The following is a 13150-nucleotide window of genomic DNA, read 5'->3' on the forward strand; positions in this document are numbered from 1 at the left end:
GTGAGGGAACGTTACTACACATGTAGTAATGTCAAATGTTTGTGTCCTGTCTAAGCCACGAGCGTGGGCTACAAGGCTTTCCATTCTTCCCTCTTCCAGATCCCACCCCTTATCTCCCCCTCCACCTCACACTCCTTCAGATGGGACTGCTGGAGTGCAGTAAGAGGAACAACGGAGGATTGTGATGAGGCCCATCATGCACTTCCTCCACAAATATTCTTCAAGTGCCCACCGCGAGCAGAGGTAAGAAGTTAGCGCTGCGGCTCACTAGGCTAATCCTCCGCCTGTGGCGCCGGCACCCCAGGTTCTAGTCCCGGTGGGGGAGCCGGATTCTGTCCCAGTTGCTCCTCTTCCAGTCCAGCTCTCTGCTGTGGCCTGGGAGTGCAGTGGAGGATGGCCCAAGTGCTTGGGCCCTGCACCCCATGGGAGACCAGGAGAAGCACCTGGCTCTGGGCTTCGGATCAGCGCGGTGCGCCGGCCGCAGTGCACTGGCCGCAGTGACCATTGGAGGGTGAACAAACGGCAAAGGAAGACCTTTCTCTCTGTCTCTCTCTCTCTCTCTCACTGTCCACTCTGCCTGTCCAAAAAAAAAAAAAAAAAAAAAAGTTAGCAAGGCATTTGTTCTCGTAGTCGGGGTTTGAATGAACTCTGTTGAGTGGTAGAACTTCTCCAAGCCTCAGTTTCCCCACTTGTGAAGTTCCTTGTTGGTTGTTCTGAGGGCTGGCAGACTACCACATGGAGACTGCTCACAGTGCTTCTTGGCATGGTGAGTGATCAGGACCAAGTCCTTGCCTGCGGGGAGCTTCAGTCCCAGCTCCCTTGCTGCATTTTGCTCTCCCTTCTCCCCCACGCCAAGCTAGGATGCCCGAAGCAACCTTGCAATATCTGAAGGTATTTGCTAAAACACAGGAAAATGTTACTTCGCTGATGAGGAAAAACAGGTCAGTGTATTAAGGAAATCCTCTTAAAAATGCACAAATCAACCATTCAACAAGCGATAATATGAAAATTTCGAAGCCAATGCATACCAGGGGAATCTTTAAATAATTCATGAAAAATTTTGCATCATGCAAAAACTGTGCATGGAGTCCACATTTTTTGCACCAAAATAAACTTACCTTTTAGCTCCATTTTTCTTTCAGCTAATACCTGGTATGTATTAGGTACTGAATAGAGGCTACTGATATCAGAGTTAACAAACAAGATGTACTTTCCCACTCACTGGTAGGAAAGATAAAGTTGTTTGGCATAATGTAAACTTTTTGTAGATGTGTAAGATGCATATAGACAGCACATCAATAATACTTGTACACCTCAGTTAATATTCCGAAAACACAGACATATAATTAGTTCCCAAGTCAACAGGCAAAATCTTACCAGCCCTGAGATGTCTCTGTTTGCCTGCTTCCACTCATGTCCACTCTCAAAAAGTAGATACTATTCTGGCTTCTACAACCATTGATTACTCTTGCATGCCTATAAACTTTATAAAAAAGGACTCATCACATATACTCTTGTTTTATTCAGCATTATGCTTGTGGAACTCATCCTTTTTTGTGTATATTGTAGTTTATTCCCATTGCTGTATATTATTCACTGTCTAATATGCCGTTTTCTGATCTACATTATAATGGTGATGGATGTTTGGATTGTTTTCAGCTTGGGAATATTACAACCAATGCTGCAGTGACATTCTTGTACATATTGTCAGTTAGGTATATGCATGCATTTTGGATGGGTGTGTACATATTTAGGAGTAGAATTGCTGAGTGTCAGGTATGGGTGTGTTCAGTTTTCGTGGATACTGTTAGACAGCTTTCCAAAGCAGTTGTAGCCATTTACTCTGTGGTCAGCAGAGTATGAGAGTTCTGGTTGTGCTCCATTGTCATTTTGGAAGGTGTGCTGTGGTGTCTGCATTATGCTTTTCAACTTGCATTTTCCCCATTGACTAATGAAGTTGAATGGTTTCTCATACGTTATTTTCTGTTTGGATATTGTCTCTTACTGTTCTGACAGCTGTCTGTTTTTTTATTGGGTTCTTTTCTTTTCCCTATTGATTTAAAGGAGTGCTTTACATTTGCAAGATATATGTGTTGAAAAACTCTTCTCCCAGTCCATGGTTTCCCTTCTCACTCTCTCAGAGGTTTTGAAGAACTGAAGTTCTCAATTTTGATGTAATTCGATTGATCAGTCTTTTCCTCCTTAATGATCATTCCTTTTCTGTGTATTTGGAAGCCTTTGTTTGAGGCAGTCCTTGGGGAAGCAGCTAATGCCCAGCTGGGAATTTGTTAGGCACCTGTGCTGCCAAAAGTAGCAAACAACACAGTCAGGAAAGATGACCCCAAGGAACCATAAGGCAAGATGTCTGCTTTCGCCTTCTCTGTGAAGAGGTGCTGAGAGGGACATAGGAAGAAATTTCCAGAAGCCCCTATAAACTGAAATTTCATTAAGGAGTACTCGGAGATATGGGAAACATTGTATGGGTCAGAGAAATACAAATGTAATAAAATAGCATGTTACACTATGAGCAGGAAATGAGAACTAGAAACCAGCTGAGGGAGGTGAGAAGAGAGATGCTAACACCCCAAATGTCCTCATGTCCCACTCAGCTGGGATACTTCTACTTCAACCTTGGTCCAAGGTCAAATCCACACACTCAGGTATTTCCACTAGACATATGGCCAAAAAGTAAAAATAAATAAAAATAAATAAATAAATAAATAAAAAACCAAAAACCAAACTGGATGACGTGTTATGTATGAGAATTTCTAAGGTGCCCATATAAATGTTTCCTCCTAACCCTCAGAACCTGTAAATACGATGTGACATCACTCACTGGTGTGTCACACGTGTGACTGTATTCTTTTTCAAGGCAGAGTTTATTTAAACATAGGCAACTGTCTGGGTGGCCCTGATTTAATCACAAAGCTTTTTAAGAAAGACCACTCAATTAATTTTACTTATTTGAAATGCAGACAGAAAAAGACATGGAGAGAGAGAGAGAGAGAGAGAGAGAGAGAGAGAGAGAGAGAGAGAGTTTTCCCATTCACTGGTTCACTTCCCAAATACCTGCACCAATCAGGGCCGAGCAGGATGTCAGGAACTCAGTCCGAATCTTCCGTGTGGGTGACAAGGACCTAACTGCTTGACATCACCTGCTGCCTCCCAATAAGCACGTTAGGAGGAAACTGGAACCTGGAGTGCAGCTGTTATTTGAATCCAGTCACTCTGATACGGGACGGGACTCAGGCATCTCGAGCAGCGCCTTAATCACTACACCAAATGCCCACTATAATGGGACCATTTAAGCTGATGGTAGAAATCAGAGCTATTTGAAGAATGAAGAGGATCTGACTTGAAGAGGAAGGCTTTATGAGAAGGATTTCAGGCAAATTAAGGAACTGAGAAAGGCAGGCAGCTGACGGCCATCAAGGAGCTGGGGTCCTCCGTCTCACAAGCACCAGGAACTGAATTCTGCCAACAACTTGAGTGAACTGAGAGGTGGTTTCTGTTCAGAGCCTGCATATGAGGACTCAGTTTAGCTAACAACTTGACTTCTGCCTGTAACACCTTGAAAGCCAACCAAGTGACACTGTGTTGACCTCTGATTTACAGGTATGAATACTAACAAATGGATATTGATAGTATAAGGAAGAGGGGAAGAACGGAGAGGAGACAGGGTGCGAACTCACAGCTAAAACGAATTTATTCAAGAAGAAAAATGAATTCTCAGAGGTGGCTGACTGCTAGTGTGCACACAGACCAGTCACATGGCAGACAGCACATCTCTTATATACCTTAGGCTGGGCTAAGGGTCAAGGGTCGGACGGGAGGGCGGTGGGCAGAGCTGAGCTAGTCCGTACAGGTTTTTCATGGGCTTTTCAGGCTTCCTCTTTGTGTGCCAGTTTGTTGGAAAAGAATGCAGAGGGCAGAGTGGAGAAGAATAAAGGCGAGGGACCTAGCTGGTTTCTTGAAAGAGGGCTGGCCCGGAAAGGGGTCCCTCAGGGAATTTTATCTGCTTTCAGGCAGGAGCTAAAATGGCTGAGGCTGTGTCCTTGTTCCTACCAGTTAGAAACTGCTAAGTGTGCTCTTGTCACACACTGAAGAAAAATGATATGGGGATAGTTCTGGCGTTTGTGCAAAGCCACCTTATAAGGAGTCGGCCAGGGTGAAGAGCTGTATGAGGTGGATGTGGTCCACTGTCATCCAGGGGAAGGTGAGAGGGCAGAGGCGCCAGCCAACACTCTCTGGAAAAACAGTAGAGGGGTAAGATGAGGAGGGTGAGAAAGAGCACTCTGCACGGGGACACATGTAGGATAAGCGCAGGAACTGACGCACCAGAACTATCTGTCGTCTTCAGTGTGTCATTCCACGACTGGAACTGGAGCACATTGCGGTTGTTGGAGTGCTCTAGAAATTTCAAGTGGTTTCTGTGTTGTGATCGTGGATATCAGAAGCACTCAGCAATTCTATCAAAACTGTTCATGTTTCCAAGCATTTTCAAAATAAAAAGACACTCCTGTCCTCGCTCCATGAACTCAGGGATCTATGTGAGAGGCCAATTAAAAACACTGAAATTTGAAATCAGGTCTTCATCAGGTCGTGTTATTGCTTGGACATCCGAGTTCTCTCCTGTATGTGCGTACAGGTGGCAGAGAGAGCAAAACAGGTCCCGTCTGAATGCCCTGCTTGGTGCTGTGATGCTGTGGGAGGGGCCGCTCTTGGAGGTGGCTATAGCTCAGGGCTGGGACTGATCCCCTCAACACTGCCTCAGTGTGTCTTGTCTCTACGTAGGACAGCTAGGGCTGTTGGAAAGGAGCATCAGCTGGCGTGGTAAATGTTCTGGCTTTTTTTTTTTTTTTTTTTTTTTTTGACAGGCAGAGTGGACAGTGAGAGAGAAAGACAGAGAGAAAGGTCTTCCTTTGCCGTTGGTTCACCCTCCAATGGCCGCCGCGGCCGGCGCACCGCGCTGATCCGATGGCAGGAGCCAGGAGTCAGGTGCTTTTCCTGGTCTCCCATGGGGTGCAGGGCCCAAGCACCTTGGCCATCTTCCACTGCACTCCCTGGCCACAGCAGAGAGCTGGCCTGGAAGAGGGGCAACCGGGACAGAATCCGGCACCCCGACCGGGACTAGAACCCAGGGTGCCAGCGCCGCTAGGCGGAGGATTAGCTTAGTGAGCCGCGGCACCGGCCCCTGGCTATTTTTCATTCCATTAAACTTTTCAGTAAATCTGGAAGTGGAAAAACAAACTGTAGACCGACGTCTTCATTTTCAGAAAAGTGGATAAGCACTGCTTCAAGGAAGAGGCCTACGTCTCCTGACGTTAGCTGCACAGTTGGCAGCATGCGATTGTCTTTGTATAGTTGGAAAAGTAAGAATTTCATTCGTATTCATTTTATTTATTTCAGAGGTGGAAGGCAATGAGGGAGAGAGAGAGAGCGCACTCCCAACTACTTGTTCACTCCCCAAATGCCCACACTGGCCAAAGCCAGGAGCCAGGAACTCCATCCAGGTTTCCCACATAGGTGGCAGGAACCCAATTACTTGAGCCATCACCTGTCGTCTCCAAGGGTGTGCCTTAGCAGGAAGCTGGAGTCCAGGGTCGGGGCTAGGAATTGAACCCAGGCCCTCCAACATGGGATGCAGGCATATTAACGGCTAGACCAAATGGCTGCTCCCACACTAATGGTTTCATTGAAACATCACATGAGGCACAAGAGTACATGTGGAACGTGTTTAGGGACAATGACTCTGGATGAGAAGCCCCCATCCACGCACCCTTGCAGTTCCAGCTGCCTCTTCTCCCCGGTGATAACCCCCACCCCACTCCTCATTATTAGATTAGACTTTGTCAGAATGCCAAAATGTTCTTGAAGCAAAATGGAGTACTATATTTTTAGAGCTGGGAGGGAGAATAAAAGAAACTTTATTCCAAGGTCGTAGAGATGTTTTCCTGTTTTCTGTTAGAAGTTGTGCTGTTTTATCTTTTGCATTTGGGTCATGGTCTATCTCAGTTTAATTTTCGGCATGCTACTGAGGCCAGGTAAGCAGCCCTCCTTGGCCCCACGTGGCAGGTCCTGAACTCCTGTTTTTAATCTCCTGGTACTGCAGAAGCTCTGATGATTCTCAGAGGCTTTCTGCTTCTGTTTTTTAGCCTCTCATTCTCATACACCTCATCTACATCCAGCAGATGTCCGGAGGGGAATTCCAGCTGCATGTTTGAGGCCTCTCCTGTCTCTTTTAGAAGCTTTCTGGCTTCCCTGTCCCTGAATGGGCAATGCCCTGGGGAGAGCAGCTGCCAGTCATCTCTCCTCCCTGCGGTTCTACACTCTCCTACATTTCTCTTTGCCTCCACAGCTCTCCTGTACCTTCAAAAAGGTGGCTTCTGCTTTTAATTTTGCCTTCCTTGTTTTGCTACTGGTGCCATGAGTTCCTACCTAACATTTGGAAAAACATGCATTTTTAATGTGACTTTTGTAATGTTGTGAAGGAAAAGAAGCCCGAGTGTTACTGTAAAAGGGGAGAGCAGGAATCCCTGCTCCCGGACATCCACTGTCTGGTGTGGAAGCTGCTGCAGTTGACCAGCAGCTCACCTGAGCTGTGAGCATGGCCGTGGTTGGCCTGTGACCCGAGAGTCCCCCGCGGCCTCATGTGCTGGAATTTCATCTCCACTGTGGGGTGAGAAGAGGGAGAAAGCTTCATCCAACTCGAGTGTCTAGAACTGCAGCCTCCGGGAAGTGACCCAGATTACAGAAGAGTGTCAGAGTGGAGATCCCATCACTGATTCGTGGTAGACTTAGAATCAAGAGAGAGACCCATAGACAGACACACATGCTCCCTGTCTCTCCTGTCTTTGCCATGCGATGCTCTGTGCCACCTTGGGACTCTTCCAGCAAGAGGATCACCACCAGAGGCAAGCCCTGGAACCACCAGAAGCATGAGCCAAAACCCACCTCTTCTCTTCATCGGCTGTTCCAGTGCGGCCACACAAAGCACACTGACGCAGGCACACTGCCAAGGAGTTAGCACAAGAAGCCACAGCTCAACATCTAACCCCACTTTCCCATTCATCCTCCATTTGTAATAAGTAATTTAACGTCCCCTCACTGTGGCGTTTATCCTTAACCTGAAGACCAGGATCCTGTACTAAGTGCTTCAAACCCTGGGACAGGCAGGAAACCTCTGACTGCCTGGGCTGGTGTAAAAAGAAGTACCATAGAAGTTCTTTTAGCCCATTTAGAATAGTGTTTATGGCTTGAAAAACCAGGAATGTATGGTATTTTTTAAAATAAAGTTAAGGAGGAAACAGCAGAATTCTCTATGGTGTCACATCCTACCAACTGCTACTGATAGAAGGCTTTATGAGAAGGATTTCAGGCAAATTAAGGAACTGAGAAAGGCAGGCAGCTGACGGCCATCAAGGAGCTGGGGTCCTCTGTCTCACAAGCACCAGGAACTGAATTCTGCCAACAACTTGAGTGAACTGAGAGGTGATTTCTATTCAGAGCCTGCATATGAGGACTCAGTTTAGCTAACAACTTGACTTCTGCCTGTAACACCTTGAAAGCCAACCAGGTGACACTGTGTTGACCTCTGATTTACAGGTATGAATACTAACAAATGGATATTGATAGTATAAGGAAGAGGGACTAGAACCCGGGATGCCGGCACTGCAAGCAGATTAGCCTAGTGAGCAGCAGCGCCGGCCAAAAGCCATCATTTAATATTACCATAGGATTCGGGCTGAGCTTAACTTTACGATATTTAGTGTCCTGAGAAGGAGTGGAGTTCAGCATTTTCTTTTCTCTCTCTCATGTTCGAATTTGCAGCCGATGATGTGAAGTGATCAGGAAGGAGTTTCTGTGAACTGAGATGAGGGTGCTGAGCATGAGGCTGTCTGCATGCTCACCTTTATCCTTCGACAAAGGGACGGAGGGGCAGTGCTGCCTGCCAGCTCTCTCCAGCTGATGGAACTCAGAATAGTGCCGCCTGGCCCTTGCTGTCCTTAGAAAATCTGAGCAATCACCCCTTTGGGAGGAAAAAAAATCCATAAATAATTCATTGAAATCCCCTTTTCAAAAAGTGGCAGAAGAAAATGAAAGCGGTCGAGATGGGAGTTGACACCCAGTGATAACCTCGACTAATACAGGATGTGATGGTTCAGAGGATAAACAAAAAAGAATGTAGAACTACAAGAAAAACAAATACAAGGAAGTAGGGAGGGGATAGAATGCAGGGTAGTGGGGAGGAAGCAACCCCTGGGAACAAGCCAGCAAAAAATTGGGGAAAAAAAAGAGCTTAGAAAAAAAAAAAAAAACCTGAGCAGGTAGCATTGGCATTCACTGCAAATCATTTTGTGCAGAGGCTTGGGCAGTGGCTTTTTTTTGCTGTATAGCAGGGACTCTCTCTCCTAGGATTTTTTTTCTCAAGGAATGAAACAGAAATAGTCCCACTTAAAAGACGAGGGCCCTAATCAGGAGTGGGAAAACTCCCACAGGAAGTCCCCCAAGAGAGACCCCTCCCTCTCTGTCCAACCTTTGAGCTTTCGTCCGTATCCTTTCAAGTTCTCCCAGGGGTTTTCATGCGTTTCCACTCCTTTATGGAAATTTCCCATCTTCTTATTCTTGATATTCCTCACTTCTCGTCCAATTACTGTGAGGAATAGACATTGGAAAGAGAATAGTACAGAAATGAAGGTGATGCTAACCTATCCTCATATCATAATACTTTATTCACTGTAATCCATGCCATTCTATACTCTGTATCAATATGTATCACCATCAGATTAACAGCTGAGAAAAGATATCTGTCATTCTGAGTTTTTTCTTTCTTTTACAGTAAGAGGGGGATAGACCTTGGATCTGAGTTTGTTGTTTGCACTGGAAGGTTCACAGTATTTTGAAAGGTGTTTTTTTTTTTTTTTTAAGATTTATTTTTTTACTTGAAAGTCCAAGTTACACTGAGAGAGAAAGAGAGGCAGAGAGAGAGAGACAGAGGTCTTCCATCCGCTGGTTCAGTGCAGGGGCCCAAGGACTTGGGCCATCTTCCACTGCTTTCCCAGGCCATAGCAGAGAGCTGCATGGGAAGTGGAGCAGCTGGGACTCGAACTGGCGTGTGGGGAGCAAACCGGACTAGACTGAGTTACTGGAATTAAGACTTATTCTATGCATCTGCTCTCCCACTGTGGGGAGCAAACCGGACTAGACTGAGTTACTGGAATTAAGACTTATTCTATGCATCTGCTCTCCCACAATATGGCGCTGGGAGAGAAGTAAACAGCTTCCGCACAGCTGCCTCTCACCAACTTGACAAGCTGCAGGACTTGCTACTGATTGGAGGAGAGCAGCGTACTCGGCGTGTGGGCAGCCGAGTTGGGATTGGCGGAGGAGGACTATAAAGGAGGAGAGAGACGGCATTCACCAGGAACATCTATGGGGAACATCTAGCTGAAGGAACATCTGTGCAGCCCCCGAGAAGAGCCGGCCGGCGGTGTGCCGCTCCCCTGCAGAAGTGGGGAATGTGGCCAGGGGAAACTGCCCTTCCACGGAGGTGGAAGGGATAGTAGCCAACCCGGGAAGAACCAGCAGCAAACCCAGGGAGGGCCGAGCAGACGAAAGAACAGCGCAGGGTCCTGTGTCGTTCCTCCGCGAAGAGGGGGAGCGACGTAATGGTGCCGTGACTCGGATATGAAGCCTAGGCAGGGTTTAGTGTCGTTCCCCCATGAAGACGGGGAGCGACACTGGCGTCCATATGGGATGCCGGCAGTGCAGGCGGCGGCTTTACCCACTATACTACAGCACCAGCCCCTCAAAGGTGTTCTAACTCTTGCAGAATCTTAGCATACCCATTCCCAAACCTGCACAATTTTGCTTACCATTATTTTGAAATACATACTTCCCATGTGATACCATGATGAAACTGTCAAGCAAATTGCCAAGTACTCTGGGCTAGTGATTTTATGGTCCCCAAACCTAAAATATAGAGAAGTTAAGAATTTGAGCTAATGCTTTACAGAAATTCAGAAATAAAGCTGGAATTTAAGGGAAATATCTTACACATGACATTGGACTTCCTGTACCGAGAAACATTATGCGATAAAGAAGGGAAAACTATAAATTAGAATTGAGGAAGTATTTTAATCACACACACACACACACACACACACTCACACACACATATATGTTAGTATTTAATAAGTAATGCCATTTAAGAATAGTAGTATATATAACAATGTGGCTTTTGTTTTAATAGTTTGCTTCTTTATCTCTTATAGTTAAAATTTGTCATAAAAAACATAAATTTTCATGAGTTTAGTGTTAAGAGTGGGGAAAATGAAGCAAGCTTAGGAGACTGATCGTTAAGCTTGTTTTGTCCAAATGCAGATTGCTGCCAGCAAATTCCACACTAGCTATCATCTAACTTTTAGGGAGGGATGAACCATCAGTTAAGATGACATTGGATAAAAACCCAATGATGAAGAAATTACCCATTTTCTGAGGGCAGATGAAAACTGCTCACCAGGTCATGATTCTTCTAAAGTACAAACCCTTTCAAGAGTTCAATGTTTATTAGCATTTAAAAATATCATCTTTCTCATAGGGAGGGGGAAAAAAGGCAACATCTGTAAATTTTCACAAGTGTTTTCAAGTTGCTATTAAAAGTAAACTGTTGGGGCCGGCGCCATGGTGCAGTAGGATAAACCTCCACCTGCCATGCCAGGATTATCCATATTGGTGCCAGTTCTAGTCTTGGCTGCTCCTCTTCCAATCCAGCTCGCTGCTGTGTTCTGGGAAAGCAGTAGAAGATGGCCCAAGTGCTTGGGCCCCTGCACCTGCATGGGAGACTGGGAGGGAGCTCCTGGCTTTGGATCAGCGCAGCTCTGGCCATTGCAGCCATTTGGGGAGTGAACCAACACAAGGAAGACCTCTCTCTCTGTCTCTACCTCTCATTGTCTGTAACTCTACCTCTCAAATAAATAAATAAAATCTTAAAAATAAAAAAAAAAAGTAAACCATGGGGCCAGTGCTGTGGCATAGCGGGTAAAGCTGCCACCTGCCGTGCCAGCATCCCATATGGGCGCCGGTTCGAGTCCTGGCTGCTCCATTTCCCATGCAGCTCTCTGCTATGGCCTGGGAAAGCAGTAGAAGATGGCCCAAGTCCTTGGGTGCCTGCACCAATGTATGGGAGACCTGCAAGAAGCTCCTGGCTTTATATTGGTGCAGCTCCAGCTGTTGTGGCCAAATGGGGAGTGAACCAGCAGATGGAAGACCTCTCTCTCTCTCTCTCTTTGCCTCTCCTTCTCTCTCTGGGTAACTCTAACTTTCAAATAAAAATAAATCTTTAAAAAAAATAAACTGTGTTGCTTTATATTTAAAAGACTGCGAGCAGTCAAAGTTAGGAAATTCAGATTCTTGGATCTTACAACACAGTAAGGAAGACCTGAGCAAGAGGGCGCTGGGCTGAAGGGAGCTCCACTTGCCCATTTCATAAATGGATGCAGAGACGAGGCGTGAAGCTGTGTGGAAGTCAGGCAGGGTGGAATAGGGGTGTAAATAAAGATTAAGGACCTAGGATGTGGCCTGGTGTTTGCTGGTGTCAGACATACAGATGTGCTGCTACCTGTCATTTCTTTCTAACTTATATTGAGGTGCCTAATTTTAAATTTCTCGGGATTTGTTTCACTTCTAATCATCTTCTTTGTCTCTACTGAATAGTTACAAATATTTCTGATTTTAAAGGTACATATTGCAGATATATATGTGAATATGTAAACATATGTAGTGTGTTTGCGAGTTTGCATTTTCTAGATCAAGTGGAGTGCAAAACAGTGAATCAATGATTGGAATTACTACTGTTTTCTCTCTAGACTATCCAGATTCTTATAAATATTTTTTATATCCCTAACACAATCACCTGACACACTGTGGGTAGTCAATAGAAGACAGTGGAATGTGTGAATTGCAACTTGTATACTGTATCAATTTATTGTGGAAGATATTCTTTTTGGATGAGAAAAAGATCATTATCAGGTGATTCATGGTTTAATTTCATTTTTGTGGCTTATAGTAGCTAGTGATATATGACTTCCAAAACACCAGTTGCTGTAGCTTTCTTCAAACTATTTCGAATTATCCCATTAAAACTCTAGGTTCTCTAGAAAAACGAATGCAAATGTATATCTTGTTTTGTTGCCAATGTCAACATAGTCAAATCTGATATTCTTGGAATACCTAAGGAAAGTTAGGTGATTTGACTCTATTGGATGTGTCCTTTAGTCATAAAATGGCAGTCAAATGATATTGAAGTCCATGTCCTTTGTTTCCAATGTTAAGTAAAGTTGCCTGACCTCAGAGGGCTGAGTGGATTGGAAGACATCTCTGCAGGGCGTGTAGGTAGGCCGCTGGGAGTGGAGGGGCTCCACTGGGGATCTGTGGCTGTAAAACAGGGAGCAGAAAACGTGTCAAAGACAACACTATCTTTCACAGGGCTTCTGAGGCTCGGGAATGTGGGAGCAGTTTAAATGAGTTACTCTAGGGGCTGGCGCCATGGCTCACTTGGTTAATCCTCCGCCTGCAGCGCCAGCATCCCATATGGGTGCTGGATTCTGTCCCGGCTGCTCCTCTTCCAGTCCAGCTCTCTGCTGTGGCCCGGGAAGGCAGTGGAGGATGGCCCAAGTGCTTGGGCCCTGCACCCGCATGGGAGACCAGAAGGAAGCACCTGGTTCCTGACTTCGGATCAGCGCAGCGCTCCGGCCGTAGCAGCCATTTTGGGGGGTGAACCAACAGAAGGAAGACCTTTCTCTCTGTCTCTCTCTCACTGTCTAACTCATCTGTCAAATAAAAATAAATAAATAAATAAATGAGTTACTCTGGCTCACGGGTTCCCCTGAAGTTGCAGCCAGAGTGTCGGGTGGATCACTGGGCTACCCAACCGTCCACAAGACATGGCTACTGGCTTCACCCAGTGTTTGATCCAAGAAAACACAGAGGCCACGATGACTTCTATGATCTAGCCTCTAGAGTGAGGCCAACTCACTCCCCCTGCCATCTATCAATTACACGGACTGGTCTTTTTTTTTTTTTTTTTTTGAGATTTTTAAGATTTTATCTGGTGTTTGTTTGTTTGTTTGTTTTGAGAGATAGAGTTACA

General features: G+C 45.6%; 1 long non-coding RNA gene across 1 annotated transcript in view; it reads left to right on the top strand.

Annotated features, from left to right (window-relative positions):
* The first annotated feature begins 249 nt into the window (after nucleotides 1-249).
* Nucleotides 250-13150, top strand: part of LOC103348321 (uncharacterized) — a 107081-nt gene continuing 94180 nt past the window's right edge. Inside the window, exons 1-2 of the long non-coding RNA XR_011380152.1 lie at nucleotides 250-3615; nucleotides 6156-7605. This is a non-coding gene — a long non-coding RNA (uncharacterized lncRNA). The remainder of the gene's footprint in view (nucleotides 3616-6155; nucleotides 7606-13150) is intronic.

The sequence above is a fragment of the Oryctolagus cuniculus genome, chromosome 11, assembly GCF_964237555.1.
Source record: "Oryctolagus cuniculus chromosome 11, mOryCun1.1, whole genome shotgun sequence".
Classification (NCBI taxonomy): domain Eukaryota; kingdom Metazoa; phylum Chordata; class Mammalia; order Lagomorpha; family Leporidae; genus Oryctolagus; species Oryctolagus cuniculus.